Source organism: Cricetulus griseus, chromosome 2, assembly GCF_003668045.3.
Source record: "Cricetulus griseus strain 17A/GY chromosome 2, alternate assembly CriGri-PICRH-1.0, whole genome shotgun sequence".
Lineage (NCBI taxonomy): Eukaryota > Metazoa > Chordata > Mammalia > Rodentia > Cricetidae > Cricetulus > Cricetulus griseus.
In genome coordinates, this window is record NC_048595.1 from 457,066,360 (window position 1) to 457,081,896 (window position 15,537).

At 43.1% G+C, this 15,537-nt stretch overlaps 1 protein-coding gene across 3 annotated transcripts in view; it reads left to right on the top strand.

The window, feature by feature from the left end:
• Positions 1 to 15,537, top strand: part of L3mbtl4 (L3MBTL histone methyl-lysine binding protein 4) — a 433,665-nt gene that overhangs the window by 83,961 nt on the left and 334,167 nt on the right. For all 3 annotated transcript variants that reach the window (XM_027397798.2, XM_027397800.2, XM_027397799.2), the window contains one exon: positions 7,337 to 7,529. The gene's annotated coding sequence lies outside the window, so the exon portion shown is untranslated. The remainder of the gene's footprint in view (positions 1 to 7,336; positions 7,530 to 15,537) is intronic.

A 15,537-nucleotide genomic window follows, 5' to 3' on the forward strand; every position in this document is an offset into this window, starting at 1 on the left:
TATCTCCTCAGCATCCCCTTTGCCTTGTTTTATTTATGTTACAATTTTTCTTATAATTATTTACCCAGGACTGCTATTGCTATGCTCCTCTTTCTATATAGTCTTATGCATATCCTTTTCAAAATTATAGGTTTTAAAATTGTACAGTGCTGATAAATAAAAACTATTCATTTTAATATATTTACCTTACATGCAATTACTTTATTGAATTTTTAAAATTCTTACAATTTTTTAGTTGGTTCTTCTGTCTTTATCTTTTTTCTCTACACGTGTAATTGATTTTTTGCCATTTGATCGTTTAAAACTACCTAAAAATTTAAATGTCATAGTATTAGGCTATTAGATTTATTTAATACTGGACTTTGAAAGCAAAAGAAACTTTTTAGTGTTGTGTCTAAAACCATTAATTCAGTCTTCACTTCTAGCTTAAGTAACTACACATTGTCCATCCCTATACAAAAGCCTTTTTACGTCCAATTTTATTCATTATTTTATTGAGGAATAGGGGCTGAGAGTGATCAAAATATTTTCTAAATATCTGTTCAGGTTATATTTTTAAAATCCAAGCCAATGACACCAAGATGCTGAAGCATCCAGAACTATGCTAACATCTTCTGTGTTTGTCAGATGTCTGCTCTTATAATTGCATAGCATACACTGAGCAGTTTCACAAGAATAGTCGTTTATTTGACTCATGGTTCTAGAGACTTCGAAGTCCAGAACTAAATTGTTACATCCAGTGAGGAATTTCTTTCAGAGTTGTAGTATGGCAGAATAGGGTTCACACTCATGTTCATTACTTAAAAAGGACAACAACAATAACTAACTGATTGACTAACTAATCAGAGTCCCCATGACATGGAGTTTCTAACGTGAGCTTTGGAGAACATGCTCAGGCCACAGCCCTGCCTTAATACTGAGTGGAAGCTAAAGCTGGCTTTATTTGGTGTGGTATTGGCTCAGGAATAGATATTCACATCTGTACTAATGCTGTAGGATGTTTTTTGTTTGTTTGGGAAAGCAGGAATTTGAATAGCTCATTAAGTAAGTAGAGGCTTTTGTTTTTGCTTTTGTTTTTCTTTCTGTAGAACTCCAAACAGGTCCACCAAGGATAGAATTTCAAAAGTGAAGGGCATATCCACTGTGCTAAGGCAGGAACCCCCTCATGTCAGTGGCTCCAAGGGACCCCAGACTCATTTCAAGATGTTTCATCTCAGCTGCCTGCCCTGGCCACAGTCCACTGAAGCAGGGTTAGAGGACAGCAAAGCCAAGCCACAGTCATGACATCCTCCTTGAGAAGCTGAAGCCTTGAAGCTACTCAATGATCAGCTTCATGTCCCTGATAAAGTTGCTGCCTCCTGCCATTACTGTCACAATCAATCATTTCTGTGGCATTAAGCTTCTTGTAAACGGTGAGCTTGGGAGGGCTATGTACTGAGAGTCTATGGAAAGATATGTCATTTGCAGAAGGTGCTAGGGCTGTGGACACAAGCTTGGCTGAATGCCATCACTATTCTAGAATTTCCTCAAATCGCTTGGGTAGTGCTGCCCCTGGGAGAGTACAGAGAGAGAGCTCTGTCCATGGAAGCCCTTCCAGGGACACACTTGCTCAATGGCCATTCAATAAGTTCAACAAAACTGCATGCTGACAAAGAGGTTGTATAGATAGGGAGAGGGAACATTGGATTCATTTATTCAACAACAAATTGTGTCTTAGATAAGTTTTCTATTGCTATGAAGAGACACCATGACCACAGCAACTCTTACAAAGGGCAACATTCAACTGAGGTGGCAGCTTACAGTGTCAGAGGTCCGGTCCATTATCGTCATGGTGGGAGCATGGTACTGTGCAGGCAGACCTGGTGCTGGGGTAGCAGCTGAGAGCCCTGCATCTTTCAGGAAACAGGACTGAGACAACAGGAAGTGTCCTGAGCATTGGGAACCTCAAAGTGACCCCCACAGTGACACACTTCCTCCAACAAAACCACACCTCCTAATAGTGCCACTCCCTGTGACATTATGGGGATCAATTACATTCAAGCTACCACACAAAACAAGGTGGTTTTGGCATAAGTTTCTAAAAGATTGAGTTCAAAGTCAGGCAGTCTAGTGGTTTGTGCCTCTTGCAGGAGCAGTACATCATGGGTGATCATACATCAGAGTGGAAGCAAAAATAGAGAAAGGGTGAAACCTGGGAGCCTGCCATTTCCCTCTGCATGATCTAGAGATGACTCACGTGGCCATAGCTTGTAAGACTCCCAGCACCTGTGACAGAAGCACACTGGGGCAATCAAGCCTTTACACATGGACCACTGAGCACTTTCTTCTTGCCCACAGCCTGGAGACTGAACACAGTTAGGCAAGCACATGTAACTGGAGACCACACATGGACCTCTGGGGACACTCTGCGCCACTTACTCTTTATCCCAGTCTGTGCAAGCATGTAATACTTCCAGCCCACACCAGGAGAAGAAAACAAGGCAAAGAGATTTGAGGTGGTATTTCTAAGTTCAAGTGGCTAATATCCAGTGTAGGCAGAATTCCAACCTATGTCTTTCATTCCACTAAACACTTAATCCCTGTGCTTCTTGCCTCCAAGGAAATAGACCTCATTTACCCACTCAGTTCTACTTTTCACTTTTTTGTTTGTTTGTTTGTTTTTGAGACAGGGTTTCCCTGTGGCTTTGGAGCTGTCCTGGAACTAGCTCTTGTAGATCAGGCTGGTCTTGAACTCACAGAGATACGCCTGCCTCTGCCTCCCAAGTGCTGGGATTAAAGGCATGCACCACCACCGCCAGGCTTACTTTTCTCTTCTTATATGCATTCTGCACTATGTCAAGGACAGCCATATCAACATAGTACACTAATTATCCTTCCAGTTGATGAGTCCCTGTAGATCCTTGTCACCCCCAAAACACACAAAAAATGTAACAAATGCTCATTGCACATCTTTTTTGTAAAAATTAAATTTTTTGTGTGTTTGTGTGTGTGTGCATATGCATGTGTGTGCATGTTTGCATGTATGTATGTGGGTATGTGTATATGTGTAAGTCCATGTGTATGCGTGTGTGTGTGTGTGTGTGTGTGTGTGTGTGTGTGTGTGTGTGTGTGTGTGTGTGTGTGTGTATGGTGTGTTCAGTTGCCTACAGAAACCAGAATTGTCTGCTTCCTCTGAAGCTAGAGCTACAGGCGACTGTGAGCTGTCCAGTGTGGGCGCTGAAAACTGAATTCAGGTCCTCTCAAGGAGCAGCACATGTTCCTAACCACTAAGACATTTTTCCATCTCCACTATTTATTTATTCTTATTTTCTGTGCAATGTATGTGTGTCTGCATGTCTGCATCTATGCCATGTGCACTCAGGAGCCTGTGGGGCCCAAAAGAGGGTCTCAGATTCCCTGGAGCTGGGGTTACAGGAGGTTGTGAGCTGCCCTGTGCACTGTGGCATTCTGAGAACTGAATCCAGATTCTCTGGAAGAGCAGCAAGTGTTCGTGTTCATCACCACTGAGCCATCTCTCAAGCCCATCATTATACATCGTCTGATAATCAGTGACAGGTTGTCTATTTGTATAAATTTATAAAAAGTAGTATAATAATTTATATGGGATAGGCTAAAAGCATACACTCAATGTATTTTTCTTTAGCTCTAGAGTCTATATGCTTATTATTTAGCATAACAAATTATAACTAGACATAACCTGAGTGAGTAACTCAGTATGTTTGTAATGATAGATGTTTTCTCTTCCTTTCTAATTGTCACTGAGAATCATAAAAGCTGGGTTCCACTTTTGACATCTGAGAATATCATTCATACTTCATAAGCTGTTTGGTATTGTGGGTTGGTGTTATGCGTATGAATGCTTATGCAAGAAAATAAAACATGTTGGGTAAAGCCAGGTTTGGTTTGGCCCATCAGAGTCTCTCATAAGTCTTAATGCCTTTGCTGTGCATGATGCCACCGCTGAAACAGGCACAGAGGGAATGGAAAATCACTTCTACTTCCTGATCGGTTCAGATTCAAAACACTCATTTCATATCAAACACACATCTACTCATAACAAATGAACAACACATACACTGGGTCTTCCAGGTCACCTGCAGCCAGACAGCTGGGTCAATCATTCCACTCCTAATCAGAGGGACATGCTTTCCTCCTCTCAGAACCACACAGAACACAGGGACAGAAGATGCAGAAGGTGCTGGAACCGAGGACTTAGATGTTAGCAACACAGTCTCACTGAGTCTCCAAGCGGTCCACATAAAGGACTCAAAGCTGACAAGAGCAGCCCCTCCCTGGCCTCAAACAAAGCTGTGCTCATGTGCACATTCTCATAGACAGACAGACAGACAGACACAAGGACATAACCCTAATTAAAAATAAAACAACTCTTAAAAAAACTAAACAAGAAGTATATTGTATATTTCTTTCTTCCTCTCAGTCCAGACCTCTTTGGATATGCTACAGTCATTCATCATTTCAAATGAATTATTTTGTTTCGAAGGTCCATTTTGCTATTGTTGTTGTTACAAATATCCTTTCATAAGGCGAACTATACGAGCATATATTTTAACTACAGGGTTCTTGGTATTACAGGAGACACACGCAGGGAGAGCTTGGATGCTGTGTTGCCTTTAATGCCAAATTCAAATGTTCTGTGCATATGCAGCAACATTCTAAGGGCTAGCTAGTGTTTTTAAAACGTCCTTAAAGAGCTCTGTGGAGCTCTACTATAAGAGGTAAGACTGTCCTTAAAGAGCTCTGTGGAGCTCTACTACAAGAGGGAAGACTGTCCTTAAAGAGCTCTGTGGAGCTCTACTACAAGAGGGAAGACTGTCCTTAAAGAGCTCCGTGGAGCTCTACTACAAGAGGGAAGAATGCCCGTATTTCAGCAGCACACTGCTCCTCATAGTTAGGGCTGTGGATGCCATGCTCACATTATGACACTAAAACCTTAAGAAGCCGTTTGGCTTAAGTGCATTTGCTGCCCTTTCTTGCAATCCTCTGTTGCCTGGGAGAATTGTGTCTTACTCCTTCTCAACATCTGGAAGAAGAGAATCTCTTTAATCAGTTTTCAAGTTTGATTACTCAAAATCTAAATTTGGAAGATATTTTTTTTCATGGCTGTGGGTTGTAGCTCAATGGTAGAGATCTTGTCTGACATGGTCACATTGCTGGGTTTGGTCTCTGGGACAGCAATAATCAACGATAACATGTTCATGATCTAACTCAGTTATAGCCTGAAAGTTAAGATCATAGATTATAAAGCCAGACCACTTTATTTTTAAATTTTGGCTCCCAAAATGATTAGCTGGAGCATTTTACTTAACATCCCTATGCCTAGGTAGCCTTTGAAAATGACGGTGATTTCACCCTCAGTTCATGGATATATTAGCTTCCAAACATCATAAAATTCACCACAAAGTCACTCACTGTAAAGCCAGGTAGAGAGGTGGCTCAGCAGTTAAGAGCACTGGGCACTTCCAGAGGACCGGGCGCACATGGCAGCTCAGTTCCATATGTGACTCCAGGGGACCCGGCAGCCTCTTCTGGCTTGTGGGGTGCTGAGTACACTTCGCACTTACATATAGATATGCATACACATGAAATAAAGATAAACACATGTTTTTAAAGAGATAATTGTTCTCTTGTGGTTCTGAAGAACCACATAAAGTAAAGATAAAGAAAAAGTGTTTTCAAAAGATAATTATTCTCTTGTGGTTCTGAAGCACAGGTAAGTAATTAAAAAAAAAAGATCCTGAAACTCAGGAAAACATAATATACTCTTTTTATGTAAAAGGAAGCACAGAACAAAATTACAGGGATGACAGATGTTGGGTGGGATGCAGGTCCTCTGATCTGGTCTTCTTGAGGGAGAAATTCAGTCAAGAGATTGTGCAGAAGTTCATTCAGCAAAGCTAAACCAAGCAAACACTGAAGAGAGATTGCAGTGGGCTTTCCCAAGGCAAGAACAGTGTGGTGAGTTCTTCCTTGTAGACCTTAGAGAAGTATTTATGAATATTTGGTAGGATGGGATGAAGGGTTTATTTGACTTACACTTCCACATTGTAGTCCATCATTGAAGGAAGTCAGGACAGGAACTCAAACAGGGCAGGAACCTGGAGAGAGAAGCTGGCTGAGGAGATGAAAAAGTTTCCTGATGGGGAATGTACTGTGTATGTTTATCTTATTGACTGTTAAATAAAATACTGTTTGGCCAATGAAATGGCAAGTTAGACGGGACTAGGTGTCAAAGAGGATTCTGGGAAATGTAGTAGAGACGTGATGATCCAGGCAGGAAGTGACATAGCAAGGAGACTCATATTTAAGCGAAGGACAACAGGAAGGGCCCTTTTTCCCCTTCCTCCTCCAGCGGCAGGATGTGATCCACTGGCAAGGAGGCACGCCAATAAGGCATCCGATAAGATAAATCTTATAAAATATATAGATTTATGATAAGACTGAGCTAACAGATGAGAATCCTAGTCATTGGCCAAGCAGCATTGTACCTAATACAAGTTTCTGTGTATTCATTTGGGCCTAACTCGGGCGGGTGGCTGGTGTAAAGCTCACACATGGTGGTGGGGCTCAGGCAGCTTTTGGCAGAAAGATTTATCGTAACAGTTTCCCAAGGTTATTAAAAAAAAAAATCACAGCCTTTGGTGCATTTAGGTCAGTCCTCTTATTAGTGTTATCTGTTGTCTCTAATACTAACTTATCACAAGGACATACTGGTTAATGTGTATATGGATGTAGGGTAAAACAGCAGTGTAGACAAATGAGCTTATTGCAGTCTGAGAGTTTTCTCTGTCCTGCTGGTCCTCCCCTGGATGACTTTCTTTCCTGCTTGCAGGTCCCTGCAACCACTTATGAAATAATCAATCAGAGGCTAATATTAAATATAATTGTTTGGTCAATGGCTCAGGCTTATTACTGGCTAGCTCTTTCTTATAACTTAACCAATTTTTAATAATTTTCACATCACCGTGTGGCCGTGGCTTACCAGTAATGTGCTGGCATCTTACCCCTTCAGCGGCTACATGGCGTCTCCCTTACTGTACCTTCTTTCTCTCTGTATCTCTGGATTTACTGCTCACCTATATTCTGTCTGGCCATTGGTCAAAACAGCTTTATTTAATCAATAAAAGCAACACATATTTAGAGCACAAAGAAGGACATCAATTTATGACAGTCATGTCTAATACCATCCTCTGTGTACCTGTTGTTCTACTGACATACTTACCAGAAAGGGCAGTTCATAGCCATTTTGAGAATCTTCCAGGACTGGGTAAGTTGTAAAAGGTATTGTCTCTATTTAATGCTCTTTCTTTTTTAACAGCCTAAAGAAAAACGAAAGTGAGTCATTTTTCTCACATATGAAAGTAAACTATTGAGGTGTTGTCATCTACTTCCAACAATAACCAATGGTTCAGTGTTGCAATCTGGTGAGTGGACACTACCATTCACTCTGAAGAACTGTCAGCATATCAGATGATGTTGTCCAGCGATCACTAACTGTCTAGAGAGAGAAGGTGAGTCGAGGAAAGGAGGGAAGGGATGGGGAAGAGGGGGGTGGAGGCAGGTTATTAGGTTGTCTTCTTTGGAAAAATATCTTTTTAATTCTTCAACCTCCTGCATCCCTTGTACAAATAAAGCTTGTCCAAAGATCAGAGGATGGAGCTTGCCACTAGCTAACCATAGAGGTCTGAGGTCTGTACAGATAGCCAGGAAGAGAGATGGCTGGGCAGAGACAGGAAGTGAGATGGCTGGGCAGAGAGAGGATACAAACAGCAAGAAACAGGGACTCTCTCCGCTGGGAAGCTGAAGAGGTAAAGGTGGCTTTGGCTGGCTCCTCCTTCTCTCTGATCTCTCAGCATTTTCCTCTATATTTGACTCCAGGATTTTCTTTTTTATTATTTAAATTAGAAACAAGATTGTTTTACATGTCAATCCCAGTTCCCTCTCCCTCTCATCCTCCCCTACCTCCTGTCCCATCCCCTTTCTGCTCCACAGGGTAGGGGGAGGCCTTCCGTGGGGGAATCTTCAAAGTCTGTCATATAATTTGGAGCAGGGCCTAGACCCTCACCCATGTGTCTAGGCTGAGAGAATAGTCCTCTATGTGGAATGGGCTCCCAAAATCCATTAGTGTACTAGGGATAAATACTGATCCACCATTAGAGGCCCAATAGATTAACCAGACCTTCAAAATGACATCCACGTTCAGGATCCTGTTTCAGTCTTATGCTGGTTTCCCAGCTGTCAGACTGGGGCCCATGAGCGCCCCCTTGTTCAGGTCAGCTGTTTCTGTGGGTTTCACCAGCCTGGTCTTAACCCCTTTGGTCATCACTCCACCCTTTCTGCAATTGGATTCTAGAGTTCAGCTTAGTGTTTAGCTCTGGGTGTCTGCTTCTGCTTCCATCGGCTGCTGGATAAAGGTTCTACGATGGCATTTAAGGTAGTATCAGAGAAGGGCATTTGAGGTAATCTCTTGACTATTGCTTAGATTGTTAGTTGGGGTCAAACTTGTAGATCTCTGGATATTTCCCTAGTACCAGAATTCTCTTTAAACCTATGATGGCTCCCTCTATTATGGTATCTCTTTTCTTGCTCTCCTCTATTCTTCCCCTGACTCGATCTTCCAGCTCTCTCATGCCCTCCTCTCCCCTCCTCTTCTCTCCTCCTCTTTCTCCTAGCTCCCTCTCCCCTGCCCTCATGCTCCCAATTTGCTCAGGAGATCTTGTCCCTTTCCCCTTCTCCGGTAGACCAAGTATGTCTCTCTTAGGTCCTCCTAGTTTCCTAGCTTCTCTGGAGTTGTGGATTGAAGGCTGTTAATCCTTTGCTCTATGTCTAAAATCCATACATGATTTTATATACCATGTTTGTCTTTTTGTGACTGGGTTACCTCACTCAGGATGGTTTCTTCTAGTTCCATCCATTTGCCTGAGAATTTCAAGATTCCATTGCTTTTTTTTTCCACTGAGTAGTACTCCATTGTGTAAATGTACTTCGTTGTTGGGCCCCAGCCCCAAAGGCGTCTCTGTGAGTTGCCTGTCAGCCAACAACCACAGGAGCATCCTGTTTTCTAGTTCTGGCTTATAGCCCCAGCCTTGCTCCACTGGCATCAACATCTAGTTGTGAAAACACGAACTCTTAGACCTGGGTTTTTTTACTGTGCTGTAAGTGTACACAAGGCTGCTCCCCCTGCAATAAACTCTCCCACACATTCTCTTAGCACAAGGCTTTCGCCTAATACATTAGACTTGTTCATGGCGCAGGTGCCACACCACATTTTCTCCATCAATTCTTCGGTTGAGGGGCATCTGGGCTGCTTCCAGTTTCTGGCTATTACAAATAATGCTGCTATGAACATGGTTGAACAGATGTCCTTGTTGTATGAATGTGCTTCTTTTGGGGTATATGCCTAGGAGTGGAATTGCTGGATCTTGAGGTAGACTGATTCCCATTTTCCTGAGGAAACACCATACTGATTTCCAAAGTAACTATGCGAGTTGGCACTCCCACCAGCAGTGGAGGAGTGTTCCCCTTTCTCCACATCCTCTCCAGCATAAACTGTCATTGGTGTTTTTGATTTTAGCCATTCTGACAGGAATAAGATGGTATCTCAGAGTTGTTTTGATTTGCATTTTCCTGATGGCTAAGGATGTTGGGCACTTTCTTATGTGTCTTTCAGCCATTTTAGATTACTCTAATGAGAATTCTCTATTTAGTTCTGTACCCACATTTTAATTGGATTTTTTGGTGTTTTGGTGACTAGCTTCCTGAGTTATTTGTATATTTTGGAAATCAACCCTCTGTCAGATTTCCAAAGATCTTTTCCCATTCTGTGGGCTGCTGTTGTGTCTTGTTGACTGTGTCCTTTGCCTTACAGAAGCTTCTCAGTTTTAGGAGGTCCCATTGATTAAGTTTGATCTCAGGGTCTGTGCTATTGGCGTTATATTCAGGAAGCAGTCTCCTGTACCAATTTGTTCAAGGGTACTTCCCACTTTCTCTTCTAGAAGGTTCAGTGTGGCTGGATTTATGTTGAGGTCTTTGATCCATTTGGACTTAAGTTTTGTACATGGTGATAGAAATGGATCTATCTGTAGTCTTCTACACACCAGCATCCAGTTATGCCAGCACCATCTGTTGAAGATGCTTTCTTTTTTCCTTTGTATAATTTTAGCTTCTTTGTCAAAAATCAGGTGTTCATAGGTGTGTGGGTCCATATCAGGGTTTTCAATTTGATTCCATTGCTGACTCCAGGATTTTTATTGTTTATGCCAAATAAGAACTCCATTTACAACCCCCCAATTTTCTGTGTGTGTGTGCTTATGTGTGTGTGTCAGTGTGCATGTCTGTTATGCATTTGTGTGCAGGTATACATGTGTGCCCATGTATGAAGTGGCCAGAGGACAACCTTAAGTGTCAGTCCTTAGCAACCATCTATCTTGGTTTTTTGGGGGGGGGCGGGGGAGCAGGCAGCATTTGTCCTTGTCCTGGGGCTTGCCAATTCAGCTAGGCCAGCTAGCCATCCAGCCTTAGGGACCCATAAGTTTCTACATTCCCAGTGGGAGAGTTCAAGTGCTGGTCATGGGTTCTGGGGATCAGGCTCATGCTTGCTTTTCATGTGCTTGGTCAGCTGAGCTTTTTCCTGGGTCTCTCTCCTCCTGTACTGTTTGATCCCTTTGATATTCTGTGTAGAAATCACCTGTCAGTTGAATGGATGTCACCTTTTCTCCCCTTCTCCAGGTTCTGTCTGCCCTCTGTTAATGGTTTCCTTTTCTGTGTGGGAGCTTGTCAGTTGGATGTAATCATGTTTGTCATTTTTTTTTTTTGCTTTTCTTTCCTGTGCTAGTGTCCAGGAAGTCCCTGCCACTCAGAGACATACCAGGGACTTTTCCCGTCTGTAAATGCCACCTCAGGCCACTTCTCAACTTTGCCTCATGTCTAAGCGGATCTTCTCTCCATCTTTGTGTTTGGAGAGTTTGACCTAGTCTTGGGCTGGGAAGACTTTTAGCATGCAACTACTTGTATCCACTTACAGATTTGGACGGTTTATTATTATTACTGTTTTCTTGGGTAAGCTGTCTCCCTATATGGTAGTTTTGTGTAGCTTTTGATTTCCAGTAACCCAGTGAGTTCTGTTTTATTGCTGCTCCAAAGTTCCCATAGACTTTTTCATTGTTTTCTTTCATGACTCTCTGTAGCACGATAAATAAATGACCCAGAGACTGATATTCAAGCTTCAAGCTGAAGATAAGAAAAGCAAAGCAGCCAGCCACTAGCTCTTACTCTATCTCAGACTGAAAGGCTATCCTGGCTCCCCAAAACCTCAGACTGAAATCCCAGACTGCTATGCTCTCATCAACATGGCTGGAGAATCCTGAGCCCGAATGCCAGCTCTGAGACCTTGCTCCTGCCTAATATACCCCCCTAATGCTGGGATTAAAGGCATGCGATCCCAGGTGCTGGAATCAAATGCATGAGCTCTGTTACTCTTCACTCTTGTGTAGGCCATGGTGGCCTTGAACTAATAGAGATCCATCTACCTCTTAATCCTGAATCCTGGGATTTAAAGTGTGTATCACCACTGCCTGATCTCTATAGCCTGAGGCTGACTTTGCTTTCTGAATTCTCAGGCAAGCTTTAATAAGTCATAATAATATATCACCACACCCCTCTTTGTTTTCAAATTTCCTGTCTTTGGGCTTACTAATTCTCTCTCCTATTTGGTCTATTCCATTACCCACACTTTCTGCCATGTTTCTAACTTTGTATTTTTCAGCTAAAGATTTTTGTTTGAAAAAACAGTTCAATTTCTGTTAAGTTCTCCTGTTAGAGAATTATTCCTCCTTGCTATCTTGCTGCTGATTGGATTGTCCTAAGATAGCTGTTTTATGGTGTAAGAAGGGACTTTGAGAGCCCATCCCATGTGAAGGGTTACACTCTGGCCCTGGACACATGGGGAAGGGCCCAGGCCCAGCCCAAGAAGATTTGGTGGACATTGCAGAGACCCCATTGAGGTCCCTACCCTGCCTGGGGAGTGGAGGATGGATGGATCGGGTGGGGGTAGGTTGGGGGTGGGGTAGGAGGGATGGGGGTGAGGGGAGGGAGAGGGAGAGGGAGAAGGGATTTACACGTGAAACAAGCTTGTTCCCAACTTGAACTAATAAAAAAAAAATTAAAAGAAAAAAAGATAGCTGTTTTAAATCTGTCATCCAAGTTGCTATTTTGGTTTCTCTTACTTTATTTTGACTATTGGATGAGTTATCTGAAGTTTCAAGACATTTGCTGCTGTGTGGTAACGTATATGCATAGAAGGCTAGGTGTTTATTCCAGTGTTTGTAAATTGGCTCTGCTGTGCTTTCTTTCCAGAAGTTCAGGTATTCAGCAATAAGATGGCTTATTCTCTGAATCTGTCCCCACTTCCACTCTTCCTGCTTGTTTATACATGACCCCTTAGCTTCAGTCCGGCTCTCTAGAGGCACATAACTGGTATGGATACATATTAAAGGGGGACTTTTTAGACTCTCTTACAAGGTGTGAGTTTATAACACTACAACAATGTCTGTCTCGCCGTGGAGAACCCCAGAGCCCTCAGTAGCTGCTCAGTTCATGGGGCTAGGCACTGTCTATCCAAGTCCACACTACCAGCCATCACATTAAAAACTGTACCACTGTGGAGATTTCTGACTGGTGTTAGGACAGGTGTGGATTCTGTCTGTGAGCCCTTGTCTGGGGAGAGATTGCTACCCTACATTGGGAGAAGGGGGGTACAGGAAGTCCTTGAACCCCCACAATGATGCTGGGTTGTGATGGGGGAAGTCCTTCTGTGTATATGTTTGTCTTATTGGATGATAAATAAAACACTGTTGGCCAATAGGAAAGGAAGTTAGGTGGGGCTAGGAGTTGAGGAGGATTCTGGGAAATGTAGTAAAGATGGAGTTGCCATGTGATCCCGGGGAAGACAGGATGCATAAGGCCAGCGTCCTCAATAAGGTAAGTATTTATAAAATATACAGATTAATTAATAATTAATTACAGGTTATGGTTGATAATTAAGACAGATCTAGCATATAAGAAATCCTAGTCATTGGCCAGCAGTAATTAATATAAGACTCTTTGTGATATTTTGGGGCCCTAACATGGCAGCGGAAATCAGGTGGTGCCAACCTGATTTCCTGAAAGAGTTATCATTACAGGATTGGATTGCACTTGAGTTTCAAAGTTCCAAGAATCTGAGAAACTGAGTCAGGGAAGAAGGATGTGTTTGTTATTCCAAGACTTCCAGGGATGCAGGACAACACTCTGGCATCTTCCTGATGCTTGGTGAGGGGGAGAGGCTCCATCTTTACCTGGTGGCCTGACCAATAGGGGCCTTTAGGCTCTATGTAGTTTGAGAGACCTTATCACAATAGCCCTGCACTGAACTCTAAGGCAAAAGTAAGCACACATATTCTGGGCCTTACTGCTCAGTGGTTGGAGTCTTGCTTGCTTTTTGCTGTGCTAGATTGGAGTGAGTTTCCAAAAAGCTAGGGGGTGCTGGTGGGAAATACAGAGACAGTACAAAATTCAACCAGTGAGTGAGTAGCAAGAGAGAGATCACATTTATCATGATGGAAGGGAAAACAGGAGGAAGAAAGGAAGGCACAAATTTTATGAAGCAACAAAGAATTGTAAGAAAAAAGACTGACGTTGACTGGAGAGACTAAATTAGAATTTGAAGACTAAATTTGGAGCAAAATATGGTTGTTTGTCATAACAACAAACATGTAGAGAGCTTACCAAGTGCGCCTCACCTTTCTCAGAGCTCAACATACATGAGTTCATTTATATATGCTCATTAAATAATTATTTTAGTCACTGTTCTTTCTTTTCTCCCTTCCTCCTTTCCTTCCAGTCCCCTCCCTGTCACCCTCAAACTCCTCTTCTATTCCCAACCCCAAATCCACTCCTCCTCCATTTCTGTTCAGGAAAGGACAGGTATCCCATGAGTAGGAGCAAAGCATGGCATATCAAGTTGCAGTAAGACTAAAACCTCCCCATGTATTAAGTCTGGGCAAGGTGACCCAGTATGAGGAGTAGGGTCCCAAAATCCAGTAAAAAAAAGTCAGAGCCAGCCCCTGCTCCCACTGTTAGGAGTCCCACAAGAGGATCAAGCTACACAACTGTAAGATATGCAGAGTGCCTAGGTCAGTCCCATGCAGGCTCCCTGGTTTTTGGTTCAGTCTCTGTGAACTCCTATGGGCCCAGGTTAGTTGATTCTGTGGGTTTTCTTGTGTTCTTGAACCCTCTGTCTCCTACAGTACTTTCTCCCCATCTTCTGCTGGATCCCCCAAACTCTACTTGATGTCTGGTTGTAGATCTCTGCACATCTTTCCAGCAGTTGCTTGATGAAGCCTTTCTGATGACAATTGGGCTGGGTACCAATCTGGTCACAGGAGATGGCCATTTCAGGCTATGTATCTGGAATGGTTAGGAGTCTTAGCTGGGGTTTTCTTTGAAAGATTTCTGGGCTTTTACCTCAGCCTGAAATGCCCTCCTCTACTTTCAGTAGTCTCTTTCAGAACTCTCCTCTTCTGTTTCCTGCTATCTGATCACTCATGTTTCCATCCCCACCTTTCCTGAGTCCACTCATGAAATCTTCTATTTTCCCTACCTAGGGAGATCCAGGAGCCCCCCAACCCCATGAGCCCTCCTTGTTACCTAGTCTCTCTGGATCTGTGGATTGTAGCATTGTCGTCTTTTATTTTTAGTCATTGTTGTATTGCTGTGAAGAGACAGCATGACCAAGGCAATACTTATAAAAAGAAAGCATTTATTTGAGGGCTGGCTTATAGTTACAGAGGCTGAGCCCATTATCATCTTGGCAGGGAGCATGGCGGCAGGTAGGACTGGAGCTGGAGAAGGAGTGGAGAGCTACCTTCTGATCCACAAGGGGAGAGAGGAGGGAAGGGGAAGGGGAGAGGGAGGGGGATGGGTAGAGGGGGGAGGAGGAGGAGGGGAAGGGGAGGAGAGAGGAAGAGGGAGAGGGGGAGAGAGAGGGAAGGGGAGGGGGGGGGAGGGGGAGAAAGAGAAATAGAGGGGGAGGAGGAGGAGGGGAGGGAGAAGGAGGGGAGGAGGAGGGGGATGGGGAGAGGGAGAGAGAGAAAGAGGGGTGAAGGGGGAGAAAGGGGGAGGGAGAGGGAGGGGGAGGACTCTTGCCTGTTGTGGGCTTTAGATCCCTCAAAGTCCACCCCTAGTGACAGGCTTCCTCCAACATGCCACCACCTCCTAATCCTTCTAAACCTTCCAAACAGTTCCACTCTCTGGTGAACAAGTATTCAAATATGTGAGCCTATGGGGGCATTCTCATTCAAACCACCACAGTACACTTTATAATGTAGGAGCTACAGGAAAAAAAAAAGACTGAAATACGGTGAATGTTGTGTAATATTAATTTAAAATATGTTACATTTGTTTATGCTATGAAACATTTGTTTAATGATGCAATGATGTGTTGCATTCTTTTATGTTGCATTTGTTTAACTCTGTGAAGCT